We start from the raw sequence: 15,486 nt of genomic DNA, 5'->3' as shown, positions 1-15,486 counted from the left end.
AAGCTTCTCCCTTGGAGACAGATAACTCATTTGAGGTCATAGTCTGCACTGCTTTGGCAAACTGGGCGGAAGGGTCAGCAGTACTCATGAACGACCATATTGATAAAAAAAAAAGTATACCTCTAGAGGTAATTGTCACCCCTAAAATGTCTTATATTTCCAGAATGCAATGCTAGGCAATCTATGAAATGCCTAAGAAATTGTCTATAGATCATTCATTCGATACAATACTTTACTGGATACAGTAAAGTTTTAATGGTTTAAGGGTACTAACTAATAGACATTCATGTAAAGTCCTTAATCTTAAACTCAGTAAGAACATTTTGGTAATTAGGTATATAAACGCATTTCAGTGCAAAGTGGTGGTGTTACCATAACGATGGACAGAATGCTTCTCATGATTCTCATGATTCTGTTGGTTGCTATGGTAGAGATAATAGCACATTTGCAATCACACATTGGTTTTCTCTGTTTTGATTTCTGTACCCCTTGGTATATATATGCTGAAAATACAATAAAACTTTTACATTTTTTTGTTAATCTATGAAATATCACTGCAAGATACTTCTGTGTTTTTCATCATATACAGCAGCATATGGCGTTTCCATTGCCACTTTGCTCTTCTACACCTAATAACGTTATATTGATGTATTTTAGCATTCCTTTGCGTTTTATGTGTATACACTGGTGATTGACATACACTGGTATTTTGTGAATACACACTCTTACATTTCTTGTATATTTTATCTGCAGTGAGAGGTCATTAGACCATCTCAGCAGTGCCGCATGACATATTATTAATATATACAGTCTGAATGGGGGATATTTCCTCACCCCTGAAAATAAAGCCTGCGAAATCCATCTGTGATGAGTTTCAACTCACTTCTGCGTGCTCTGCGGGGAGTGAACAGATTATCAGCAAAACTATGGGGGATCCACAGGATTATCTGAAGATGTCGTTTGCGCAGGAAAAGCTTCAATGTTACCGCGGGTTTAATAGCCTCCAACGCAAGCTCCTCTAATTGTTTAAATAAGGGTCGGATGTACCAGACAAATTTGATTGTCTCTCCAGTTCATCTCTTGGGGTCATTTTTAACAAAATCCTTTATTAGAAAAATGTAGCATTATGGAGATAAAGGCGCAAGCTTCAAGTATTTTAGCAATCAAATGATCTATTGATCATTTCTTCACATTATTTAACATAACAAAATTGGATCAAATGTACAGACTAAGAATTGAATTAACTAGAAAAATTATTACTTGATTATTATTTTACTTTGTATTGATCACTTGTGACCTCTGGCCACATCTGAAATGTCCTAGTATCCCCGGCCAGCTGGTTTATCAACCAATTATGATTGGTATTAAATACATAGGGTGCTATATATATGGGGAATTGCTATATATATCAATCAGCCATAACACTGATAATCTTGTTATTATGGCACCTGTCAGTGGGAGGGATATATTAGACATTTTGACCTTAAAGTTGATGTGTTAGAAGTAGGAAAAACGGGCAAGCGTAAGGATCTGAGCGACTGTGACAAGGGCCAAATTGTGACGGCTAGATGACTGGGTCAGAGCATCCTCAAAACTGCAGCTCTTGTGGGGTGTCCCACTCTGCAATAGTCAGATACATGGGGAGCACATTTGCCCAGTTTGTCTGGTGGCAAGTCTGGACCTTCATGCCACCTACCGCTGGGTTGCATGGGCTTCCAAATGTTATGTATATCATGTTCTGGAAAATGTGATCACACATTCCCATCAAAACAATCAACAGTAATAAGTTGAAAACAATTTTGGTTTCCCTTTCTTCATTTTTAGACCACATTGTAGGTATAGACATATATTTTGTTTAGTTATTTGCTTTTTGAAGTTCCATGATCTACCATCCACTGACAGCAGTTTTCAGATCTGTGAAATCATACTGCTTTCCTAGTTATTATTAATATGTAATGTGCCCATGCCAGCAGGTAAACCAATGTGATTTTGTGAAACTTGGTATTATTTGATTATTTTGCATACTATGTGCACATCCCAAGGTATACAAGCCATGGCTGCCCACCTACTGATATGGATTGCTATGCTGATTTCCATTTGTAATGCACACATTAGATAGCAACAATGGTGACCTATGAATATTTCAGGTATTAGGTTTGCTTATCACAAAACAGCATATGTTATTAACCAGCAAAAGACTGGTGAGCAAGGATCAGATATTATTTTCACCCCATTGTAGTTAGGAGCTTATTTGCAAGGCAATTTGTCACTCGAATTACAAGCTTTTGGGGGTCTATGAGGAAAACCCTTAACTTGTTGATTAATAGCGATGTAGGGGCCCAGTACTAGTGGGTTATGTAATTTTCTGAAAATAAGAAGGCATTAGTAAAGTTCCTCTGATAACTAAGTGTCTTTCATTTAACAAATAACTCCTTAATATACGGTATGCTGTATAGCCAACCTTGCTATAGGCCCTATACATAATCATTGGAGGGTAATAAAACCAGCATCTGTGTTTTAATGTGCACAGTACAGGCGTCTATTATAATCCAATTGCGGGATTTAAAAAACTAAAGAATTTTTTTTGTCCATTTTGCTGCCAATATAAAATCTAAGAATGTTATTCACTAAAGTGAGAGTTTGGGGGAGGGTGGCTGTGACAGAATCACCTGTCATACAGGGCCCCAAGGTACTCAGAGATGGCTCCAGCCTGGTTGTCAAACAAAGATAGCACAGGTAGGAACTCCATTGTTTAATTAATCCCATCAATAGGATTGCTGCAAAGGGAATTAAAGGTTGGGTTGAATACATGTATCTGTTAATTTATGTTAATGAAGTTCTGTGGATATATGAGTCTATGTTTTACAACAATAAACGGTTCATTCCTGCTGTACTCAATGTTACAGTGGCATTTTCAGCTCACCTACTTTATGTGTTTTGAGAGCCAACCCAGTCAAGTTCTCCTGTATGAACATCATACTTGATCAATTTTAATGCATACAATACATTTTAACAACTGAGACTTGCCAGGGATGGACCTTCAGGATGCTTAATGAAGTCAGTAAATTGAAACATCAGTTATCCTGCAAACTCCTGATTTAGTGAACAAACCCTTCAGCTGGGAAGGTAAACGCAAACTGTATCATTTGACTTAACCATTTTTGGTTTGTTAAATAGGAGGTTGAGAATAGAATGTTTCCTTCAAGCTCAGCCTAGCCTTTTTGGAAGCATTGAATAATTGACTCGATAAATATGCTTATTTGTTTTTTTTCACCTGTAGCAAACAGTTTCATCACCAACCTCTACTTTCCTGGCATGGACGGGATCATCCAAACATCTTTTTAACATGTATTTGATCTATTGATGATTTACTAACGCTTAGGGGCCTCAGTGGTCTAAGAGGCCCCTTACAAGCTGAAGATTTTCTACATAAAGTTATAGTTCTGCAATTAATTTTTCTTAAATCAAAAAATAAATATTATATTTATGGTAATAAATATTGAGTTCTCAGCGTATGCATAATTATTTTGTATTACATGTGCTAAGGTGCTTAATCACCTAGAGTCACTCATGATGACTTGATCAGGAACCATTTCTCACATCCCTCACTGAAGCTGTGTCAATAATTTTGTTATACTAGCTCTTTGCATATTTGGCAATTTGGAAGCAACAACTAAGTAATCAAACTTTGTGAAACCGTCAGGTACGGCTGCATTGGGCGAAAGGGCAGGAGGCTAACTTATGAGTAACTTGCGGTCATAGAAAGCAGTCTTGGGTGACCAGATCCTAGCTGATATCTGAGGGCTGGTATCTGGAATTGGAAGATTTCCTTAGCTGTGTATTTAAGTGCATCTATACTAAAATAGCGGCTGATCTATGCTATAGGCTCAGAGTGTCACTATATATAAAGTATCACATTATAGAAGGAACTCAATCCTTACGCCTCTTGGGTTTAGGTAAAAACATGACACTTTTAACAAACACTTTTAACAACAGAACCATCAAGTTTCAATACTACATACTCCATAGTTCTCTTTATCTTCCTTAAGAAACATGCAGTATACTTATACTGACATTTTAGTTCTGGATAGCTTCTCTCCTGCAGAATCCTGTATGTCATCCTAACAGAATTCCTGACATTTACAAGTGTAGATATACAGTCCAGCTACTACACTATGGATCAGAGGTTGTTACCCTCACAGTAATTCCATGGGAATATCAGAGGTCAAGCTGAAAACAGTATACTTGTAGAAGACTTGTTTACACTTGTAATAAACATATTTAATGTATCAACCCTTTAAAATGGGATCGGACCTCATTAAATCCTCGCTGGAGATTTGAGTGAAAATCTTGCACTTTGAAATAAAGTTCCAGCTTTCCACTTTTACTGGCAAATTGACAGTTACAGATAACGCGTTAAATGGTTTCCTCACAAAGATATTTTCCACCTGCAGCCTACGAATAGTAGGATGAAATGGAAAAATCTAAAATGTCTCTCACATCATTACCTGTTTGCTTAACTTTGAGTACAATAAGTATGTACCTGCAGGCAATGCCACATAACCATTTCTGCCCTCAAACAGTTCAATTAATGATAGAAGTACCCAATAATCTTGTTCCTCAACTGAGAAATGTCCCACCTGCAATTAATTTCTCTAAATGAAAGAAGGCTCTGTGCAATAGGGCTAGTAATCACAAGTGGTTATACCGTGAGACCCTCATAATGACACAACCCATTATCAACCGGTGATTGATGCTGTTGAAAAAGTTATAATGTCTATTGTATGCGGAATCGGCCGGTGCTTTATAAATAAATTATATATATATATATATATATATATATATATATATATACACCGTATTTGCTCGATTATAAGACGACCCTGATTATAAGACGACCCCCCAAAATCTGAATATTAACTTAGGAAAAAAAGAAAAAGCCTGAATATAAGACGACCCCAAAGGAAAAAAGTTTTACCAGTAAATGTTAATTCATGTCAACTATTTTTTTTAATAAAAGCTATGATTGAGAAAAAGATTTTTTTTGTTTTTATTTCTTGTATTTTCCAACCTGTCCCCCAGTTACGCACATCTGCCCCCAGGCTTGCCACTCCAATATGGCACTGTGGCCCATGATATGCCTTTTAACCCTCTATATGCCACTGTGCCCCATGGTATGCCTTTTGACCCCCTATGTGCCACTCTGCCTCCAGAAATGCCTTATACCCCTATATCCCATTCTGGCATTTAGGGGGTTAAAATGCATATTATGGGGCAGAGTGGCATATAGGGAGGTATAAGGCATTTCAGGAGGCAGAGTGGCATTAACGGAGTTAAAAGGCATTGTATAGAGCACTCTGCCTCCAGAAATGCCTTATACCCCTATATCCCACTCTGCCATTTAGGGGGTTAAAAGGCATATTTTGGGGCAGAGTGGCATATAGGGAGGTATAAGGCATTTCAGGAGGCAGAGTGCTCTATTAAATGCCCCCTTAACGCCACTCCAGAAATGCCCTATGCCCCCATTTAACACACACACACACACACACACTCTCTCTCTCTCTCTCCCCCCCTCTCTCACCCCCCTTCCCCCGCTCTCCCCACTCTCTTACCGGTGCTTCCAGCCGGGGCAGCGGGTTGACGTCGCCTTCTGCAGCAGCCGGAAGGAGGTGTGGCTAGCAGCGGGAGTTTGTATGCGTCCGTCGCATATACCTTCCCCGGCTGATCTCTGACAGTCGGGGAAGGTCTATGCGACGGACGCAGACAACCCCCGCTGCTAGCCACACCTCCTTCCGGCTGCAGCGGACGTTGTCTACGCGGATCGCGTAGACCTCAACCCGCTGCCCCGGCAACACAGCAGGAAGCACCGGTAAGTGTGTGTATGATGGGGGGGGTCGGGTGAGACAGGAGGATCCAGGTCCCCTGCAGCGGTGCGGGGGATCTGGATCTTAAGTCTCCTAATCAGACCTCTATTTGAGGTCTGATTAGAAGACGACCCCGATTAGAAGACGAGGGGTATTTTTCAGAGCATTTGCTCTGAAAAAAACCTCGTCTTATAATCGAGCAAATACGGTATGTATAATATGACGTTTACATCCAGTGAATTTAAGTATGTACAGTATATCAGGCCCGGACTGCACCACATCGCCACAAAGATCATCCCAGCACTAAACCGATCCAGTGGCAGTGATTTAAAGCCAATGAAACAATTAATGAGGAGCATTATAGTAATTGACACGTAAAGATCACACAATGCAGCAAACAGTATTTCCACAAAAAGGTGGAGCCTTTGGGCACACCCTTTACACCCATTGGAAGAATGGGGGAGAGGGTGTGTCTGGAGGCTCCACCCTCTTTGCTGAAGTTCACCGAAAGCCCAGAATAATGAAGACAGATTTGCTGGGAAAGAGAAGTGTTTCAGCACATCTACTTCTCCACAAATCTTTCTGTATCATTCTAACCTCTCTGTGGAATTGTGCAAAAGGGCGGAGCCATGGGGACAGCCTCTCTCCCATTCCACCCTTTCACGGAAGTTCACCGGGAGGCCATGTCTAGTTTTCCATGGAGAAGCGGACGAAGAAGAAAGACTTTGAGAACAGAAGAAAGAAGACAGAAGCACAAGAAGATGCAAGAGAAGATGCGGAGCTGCGCAACAAGAAGAAAGGTACATGGAAGCAGATGGCGGAGAAGGTAGGGAGACACACAGAGATAGCATGATAGAGACTGAATGAGAATATAAGAGAATGTGAATGAGAATGTGAGAGATTGTGAAAGAACATGAGATAGGGAATGAGAGTGAATGCAAATATTCAGATTTAACAATAAGATTGACACACAACGAGAACTACTGGTATAGAAGAAGAGGGTTCTGTTTGTAAAAGCTTACAGACTGTTAGATCAAAAATGAAACGAAGGTTTCATGACATCTTCTCTTCCAAAGCTCTGCACCTAGTTATAGAGCAACAGTAAACCTTACTGTATTTGATGTCTTTTTTAATGGATGGAAGATTTGTTGCCTTGGTTATTTGCCTGATTTTGCTATTTTGTACAATAATTGCAGGTCAGGTGTGATTATGAGATAGAGCTGCAGCATTATATTATGGTAAGCTATCTCTCTAAATCAAGATATAATTATGTTGCTAGAAGTATACTATTTAACAATATAATATACTCCAGCTAACAATAGTATGTAAAGAAACTACAAGCCCTGCACAACAACCTTTTTTTTCAAGAGCCCAAATGTGAAATAAACATATGTTAAAGGGTCATTCTGCTGCTCCTGTACTATAACTCCCAAAATACAAGCAATATGACATCTTGATTTTAGAGGAGTATTCTTTAGGACAAATGGTGCCCATTCATACTATATAATTAGACATTGCAATATTACTTGCGTTATTGAAGCACCAAAGTATTATGAGCTGCACACTTCTGATTTGTATAGCCGCCTTGTGTATTCTTTTATAATTATAAAATAGTTTTGTTAAAAAAAACAAGGTCGGAGATGTAACATTCTCTTGATATACTGTAGGATGATTGGATACTTTGCTTGGTTTAGTAAATAAACTAAAAGATTGACAAGATTACAAGACTACTTTACTTAATACAACCATCATACAGAAAATACAGAGTATGGCAATTAAATGGTTTATGTAATTAGAACTGGGGTGAAACTGGAGTGTTTGTGACCAACATCTGGCTCATCAGGAAAGGTAAATGAAAGCCCATGCTGAGCCTGCTAAGACCCTAGTCTTCTCCGTCTCTTGCATCCAGAATGACTTTAGCGAGGAACCTGAGATGGTATTTGCAGGAGAGGTGCAGTTTCAACTCATTTCACAAAGTATTATAATGGCCAACCACACAGAGCTTTTCAGTAGCAAGAGCTTGGTTTGCCCTGCATAAATCATAGTTAAATCAGCGGGAATTGATGAAAGTCTCTCTACCTTTTAAACGGTAGGACCATCTTAGCCCATGTTTCAGGAGAAATGTAATGGTTGGCCCTTTATACTGCATAATAAAGTCTGTGATATAGAACCACAACACTCATGCAGACTCCTACATTAATGAATAAACCCCTTCCTATCTTAGGGCCAAGTCAACACCACCTAGCAATTTCTCTAGGTCACTAGGTTGCTTCTGGCACCGCAGTTGTCCCACGGTCAGGATCGCTTTATGTCTACTCCATGCATGTTTAAATTCCCTTACTGTATTAGCATTTACCATATCTGCTTGGAGGCTGTTCCATTTATCTACCACCTTCTCAGTAAAGTAAAACTTCCTTACATCTATTTTTAGATTATGACCTCTTGTTCTCACATTTCTTCTTGTCAGTGGTGCAACTGCATCCACTGCAACCTTTATGTGAATGTCATTGCCTCTTGTACTTGTAATTCCTTGATATGTGTGCATATATGGACATTCTGTTGCCTTTATCTCTATTCTGTCACTATAGGATTAAAGGGACACTCCAGTGGACGGTCCCATGCAGCCTCACCAAAGAAGAATGCATATTAAAATACTTTGTAAATAAATTAACCCCTTAACAACCAACATTCATGAATGTCACGGAAAAACAGCCAGTTAACAACCAATGCTTGGCACGTCATAGCATTAAATGGTGTTGCTGTAATGCCTTAATTTCGAGGCATTCAGCAACACCAAGAACGGCAGCAGGGGCCCTGTGTGGCCCCTCCCCAGGGTGCCAGTGTCTGCCATATGGTTGTGGGCAGCTGATTTAAAAGAGCTTAAGAGGCGATCCTAAGCTTCTTGTATGTCTCTGAAATGCCTCGATAGTGAGGGATTCAGCGGCACTGAAAACCCAGCCCCCAAAAAATCAGAATTAACAATAAGATTGACACACTATAAGAACTACTGGTATAGAAGGAAAAGAGGGTTCTGCTCGTAAAAGTTTACCCAGGTTTCATGACATCTTCTCTTCCAAAGCTCTGTTCCTAGTAATAAAGCAAAAAATAAATACATTTGGTAACATTTAAAATAATTATGCAGTGATGTCACCATCAACAGGAACCATCCAGTTCCAACAAAATAGAAAAAAAGGCCAAAAATATAAAAATAAAGTTTATTTTTATGAGCAAGTGCTAAATTTAGCTCCGTATCTTGCCATAAATCCTGGCATAGAAATAGTTAAAATACTAGCATTTCCAATATGATTTGATGGGGTAAAATGAATTGGCCAGGTTTAAAGATGTCCCAAATAGGGCATAAGCGCAGACTGACCAGATGTCAAAATGAAAAAAGTGCACCTCCCAAATGTGGTCTCCAAACAACCCGACAAACCCATGCATGGGTAGTATCATCGTACTCAGGATATTGCTGAACACATATCGGGATGTTGTTTGACGGTGACATATACCAGGAGCTGTAAATTCATACCTAAAGTACAATGTGTGTGTGGGGGGGGAATAAAAAAAACAAAAAATGGCTACCACAAAGTTAGACAAAGGCTAGTGGTAGAATTAGTGCATGGAAAGAGTTAAAATACCACAAGTTGAAATACCTTGGGGTGTCTAGTTTGATGGGATACATTGAATTGGCCTGGTTCAAAGCTGTTCCAAATAGGACATGGGGCAGGATGATCAGATGGTAAAGTTCTAAATTGAAAAATGCACACCTCCTAAATGTGGCCTTTTATCCCCAAAATAACCTGACAAACATAAGCATGGGTGGTATCACTGTACATGGGAGATGTTGTTGAACACATATTGTGGTGGTGTTTGACAGGGACGTATACCACGAGCTATAAATTCATACCGGATATACAATTTGTCTGAAATTTCTCTACAAACTTTGGCAAAGGCTGGTGGTAGAATTTGTGCATGGAAAGGGTGTCTTGTTTGATTTATATATACCGTATTGGCTCGGATATAGGCCGCCCCCGTATATAGGCCGCACCCTAAAAGTTTGGTGCTTTTTTAAAGAAAAAGTTTTTTTTCTTTAAAAAAGCACCAAAAAAAACATGTTGCCACTCTGTCCCCCCCCCCCGAGATATGCTGCCACTGTCCTCCCTCCCCGAGATACGCTGCCGCTGTACTCCCTCCCCGCGATACGCTTGCCGCTGTCCTCCCTCCCCGCGATACGCTGCCGCTGTCCTCCCTCCCCGCGATCCGCTGCGCTCCCTCCCCGCGATCCGCTGCGCTCCCTCCCCGAGATCCGCTGCCCTCCCTCCCCGAGATCCGCTGCCCTCCCTCCCCGAGATCCGCTGCCCTCCCTCCCCGAGATCCGCTGCCCTCCCTCCCCGAGATCCGCTGCCCTCCCTCCCCGAGATCCGCTGCCGCTGTCCTCCCTCCCCGCGATCCGCTGTCCTCCTCTGCCCCCCCTCCTCGACTTACCGGAGCAGACTCCCGGGTGTCTTCAGGGCCGGCGAGGGACATCTACGCAATACGCGTATGCAACTTCCGGTACCGTTACCGGAAGTTGCATTTGCGTATTGCGTAAATGTCTCCCGCCGGCCCCGCAAGACACCCGGGAGTCTGCTCCGGTAAGTCGGGGGTGGGCAGAGGTAAAACGCTTAGATAACCTCCCGTGCCGGCACCCCCCCCCGTGGGAAGTGCTGGCAGGGGAGGCTGTCTGAGCGTATCGGGGAGAAGGATGCAGGTCCCCTGCACCGCTGCGGGGGATCTGTATCTTAACCCCGCTGCCTGCCCGGCGCCCGGGACTGCATGTCCCGGGCGTCGGGCGCTAGACCCCGAATATAGGCCGCACCCCCACTTTAAAAACTTAAAGTGGGGGAAAAAAGTGCGGCCTATATTCGAGCCAATACGGTAAATGGTTTGATGGGGTAAATTGAATTGGCCAGCTTCAAAGATGTCCCAAATAGCACAAGGGGGCAGAATAAACAGATGTGGGAAAAATGGTTTTGAAATAGCAAAATGCTATATTGGGCATTTCTATATTGGGTATATTTAGCAGGTTTTTTCCCATTAGATTTTGTAGAAAAGTAAAATATTTTATGATGAAAGCAAATGGTATCTGTTGAAAGCATTGCTGAAAACAAAAAGCACCGCAAAGGTGTTAAAACACCCTTGGTCACTAAGGGTACAAAAAGAAAAAAACAGCCCTGTCTTTAAGAGGTTAATAAGCATTCTTCACCCTATTAAAAATAAAAGCACTTGTGAGGATGGTAGTACGTCTTACCGGAAGAAATCCAAACTGCAGGAATGAACACACTTGCTTGACACGTAACACACACTGGGAGGCCTGGGGGTGATAACAGGACACTCTTGTGGGGTAACCATAAGCACGGGTGGTCGTATGAGCAAGCCAGGGTCAGGAAGCCAGAGGTCAAGGGTGGTCAAATAACGAGCCAGGTCAGGGTGCCAGAGATCACGAGTAGTCATAGAATAAGCCAGGGTCAGGTAATAGAAAAAATCAGGAACACAGACAAAGCTCAGAGGAAGTAGGAACATCCACATAGGAAGCCACAATACAACTGAGCACTGGTATAGGGGTGCGACCACTTTAAATATCCCGGGGGGAGAAGCTACAGTGCTCAAGTTTAACACATCTCCTGATGTGTAAGAAAGAAGCTAATGCGTATGATGGTGTCAGGTAGTTGGGGAGGATAGGATAATGGAGGAGTCCAGAATGCAGGAACAGGAACCGGAGCGCAGCGTTTAGTAGATAATGCCCCAAAATTTGAGTCGTAGAGGAAGCCAAGGTTCGGTAGACAGGAGGGAGACAAAGTCCAAAAGGCTAGCCGAGGTCTGGTACACAAGAGGAGGTAGTCAGGATAAGCCAGGTCTCGTACACCAAAATCAATAGGAGAAACAACGAACGTAGCAACAGAAAGCACAATAACTGAGCACTGAGCAAAGCTTGCCGCCCATGACGTCACTGAAGTGTGTTCCCGCCGGCACTTGTTCAGGAACAATAAAGTTACGTGAATGGCGCGCGCGCCCTCTAACTGCAGCCACGGAAGAGGAGAGGACCGGACGGCATTCTGGATACGGTACCCACGAGGTATTCTGGTGAGTTGCTGAGGCGGGGTCGGTTCCGCGGACCCTGACAGATGGGTTGTGCAGAATCCTTCTATGCATTTGCAAGGGGAACCACACAAAAAAATTATAGGGATCACTCAGCTATCATATGCATTAAAGTGCATATGATGGCTGGGGTATGCCTTTATTGGTTTTGTGACAGAGTTGTTCAACAGGGCATAAACAAAAACACCTCTGCCCTGCATTGAAACCATTCAAAAAGAGTAAAATTGATAAATATCTGGAAGTAAATGGTTTTCATAATCAGATCCTGTCAAACTGAGTTAATTCATTGTTTTGGGCTGGGTAACTAAAATAATAGACCAGGGGCAGTAGATAATGCCTATCTAGGTTTCAGTTAGGAATTGGATACTGCCCCCCATAAAAACAAATTACCAATAAATTGAAGTATTTGGGTTTGGATTTGAAAATAGTTGAATGGATAAGGTAATGGCTAAGTGACAGAAGGCAGCAGGATGCTGTGTATATAGCATGAGGCATTAGTAGCAGGAAGGGGGAGGTGATTACGCCACTTTACAGATTTCTGGTCAGGCCTAACCTAAAGTATTGTGTAAAGTTCTACTTTACTGAGAGAGTAGTAGATAAATGGAACGGTCTCCCAGCAGAAGTAGTGAAGGCTAATAGAATGAGGGAATTTAACACATGCATGACATAGACATAAAATTATGCTCAATATGGGACTATACCAAAGAATTTAAATCCCTTACATCAGGAAGAATGAGCAGACTAGATGAGTTCTTATATGTGTCAAATTCTGTGTGTTATGTTTCTAAATGCAGAACTAGATAAAGTGCCTCTAATAATATTTATGTATTTTAATTCTGCAAATAGAGCATTAGCATTTTTAAGCTTCCCTCTATGGGACCTATACAACACTTCCATACATGGCCCTTGATACACTATATACCCGCCTCCACTATACTGTGTTATTAGTCTTCTTTTGTTCATCAAAATAATCATTTAACTTGCAGCATATTATAAAACTATAAATTCAATTAAACAATAGGCCAGATCTGGTTATTATCATCTGCAAATTATCATTAAGGTTCAGATTAGAAAACAGGTCAATATCTCCTACCCTTAACTTAAAGTATAGTTTAAAATACTATATTCTCTATAGAAATTTTTTTTTTATTTTGTTTCTTTCAAATTATCTCAAGTTTCATAAAGATTTTATACACCCTTTTTTTTTTTTTTAACTGACCGCTTAAATTGTGTGTGGTCTTTACTGGCACAGCTCTAACCTTGAATTTGTCCTTTGGCTGCCTATATTTTTACATTCCAGAACAGTCCAATGCATAGACATGTATGTATACAGAAAATGTGATATGTAGGCTGTAGGGGAATGTATAGTATGCTGGAGCCCAGGAACTTAAACAGATAATGTAGGATAGCAATTGATGGATAAACAAGTGCTAATTTTAACCAGATGCAAACAACTCAAGGAGACACCAAATATTATCATCTAAGGACTCCAATTTTGTGATAGTAAATATTTCCAACTATGGAATCTGCCCCTCACTTGTAAGCTCACTGTGCAAATATTTGATTTTCCTGGATTTTTCTAGAACTTCTGCACATACAATCATCTTGTGTAGACTATAACAAAATGGGGCTTTCTAATAAAAACCTGCCAGCAGACACAAAAGAGTGTCTTCATTTTAAAATGGTTTAGTATTTTTGAAAGATGTTTAAAAAACACACTCCTATGACCTTTCTGATGTGCTTAAAATACACACCTGGCCATGTTTTGAATAAATGTAAAATGTTTGTGACAAGTGCAGACAGAAGATGGGTAGCAGAGGTCTACACCCTAACACAATGGGGTTCAAAATAATTTCAGTAGCAGGACCCCAACACTTCACCTACACAATTACACAGAGCCCTGCATTGCAGATTGCAATAATTGCAATCAGTCAGAAGGGGGTTCAATGGATGATGCAAGCAGGGTCTAGAAATACTCTGCTGAGGCTATCCTCTGCTCAAGTGAGCTTCCCATGGGTGTCAGCAGTGACACCTACCAGAAGGGAATGCCCGATTGCCTGATCAGGCATTCCTTGAATGATAGTGTACCAGTTCTCGCAGTGAGCACTATTACAATCGATCAGGCGGCAGGACCTGTATCTGCACATCCTAATGGGCTTCTTGACAGAAGTTTTAAGGACATAGGGGGACTGAAAGTGATATGAACATTTTAGGACAAAAGCACTATAATAATCTTTATATAAAAGATCTTATGACAAAAAACACACCTTTTGAACCATATAAAACTAAAAAAAGGCCTACATAGATAATATGACATAACAAGAGATTCATGGAAACCATTTCGTATTCAGAGTGTTTATTCCACATACCGGTAATATATGAATGACAGACATATTTATCATAAAACCTTCCTCACATACAGCAATAGCCCATAAAGGGGGAACAATAATATCTAGAATAATAGATATTTCATTGTGTTTCTCTGAATGCAAAGATTTTGTACTTTTCCTGTATTTGTAACAATTTTATATACCGGTATGTCTAATGATTAGCATCAAACAGTGAAAAATAACATAACTGAATTTGTTACAATCAGGAAGGAACATGCATATGTGGCTATACGATGAAAGCACAGAGCACTGTATTGATAAATGACTGTGAAACAGGGGTGACTTTATGCTAATATAAATTCTTATTTAAAAACAGAATGCAAAGGTGCATGTTTAACCATTTATATTTTTAGTAATACCCTTTATAAAGAGATTAACCATCCATTGTATGCTGAATGACAATGTCAATCTTTATCGTTAATCTAGTGAGCTACTCTTTGTCATGAAAAATGTTTGACATTTATTTCAATAACCTTTTGACATTTTATTTCTCTTTCAGTTACCTTTAATTAAATACATTGAAACAAGAAATGATGTTGGAGGCACAATTTGCTCCTTTTAAATATAATATATAAAAATAATTCATGCATGCGAAAATATTGCCTTCCTCTCAACCATCTCTACCATTTGCTGGCCAATTTATCGCGCACCATAAATGACCTTCTGTCATGAAACAATAATAAGTAGTAAGTTTTTAATAAAAAGCTTCAAGACTTCTTCTGTTCAGCTCCTGAGGAAGTTGATTGCCATTGAAATTTATCTAAGTTTAGCTACTTCTTGACTGTGGTTGCTTAGGTTCTTTTAAGGCACTGGCAGAAGATATTTGGAATAATAAATCTCTGGAATGTTTCTCGTACTTCATCGTGCTATTTTTTATTTCACATAGAGAGGTTTCAGGTTCTTGTTTCTTGAAGTTGTTGATTTCCTTACATAGACACTTTAAAATAATTGATCCATGGTTTAGAAAATTAACAATGAATGCCACAAGTAGAAATTGTCCCACCCAAGTATCTGTTTTGGATAAGTGAAGTGAAGTGCTGCTGCAGTCTCTTGGTATGGAACTCCCGCAAAAAAAGATCTACTTGAAGTCTCTC

Source organism: Spea bombifrons, chromosome 8, assembly GCF_027358695.1.
Source record: "Spea bombifrons isolate aSpeBom1 chromosome 8, aSpeBom1.2.pri, whole genome shotgun sequence".
NCBI lineage: Eukaryota > Metazoa > Chordata > Amphibia > Anura > Pelobatidae > Spea > Spea bombifrons.
The sequence above is the reverse complement of the archived record's forward strand: the minus strand, read 5'-3'. Positions refer to the sequence as shown.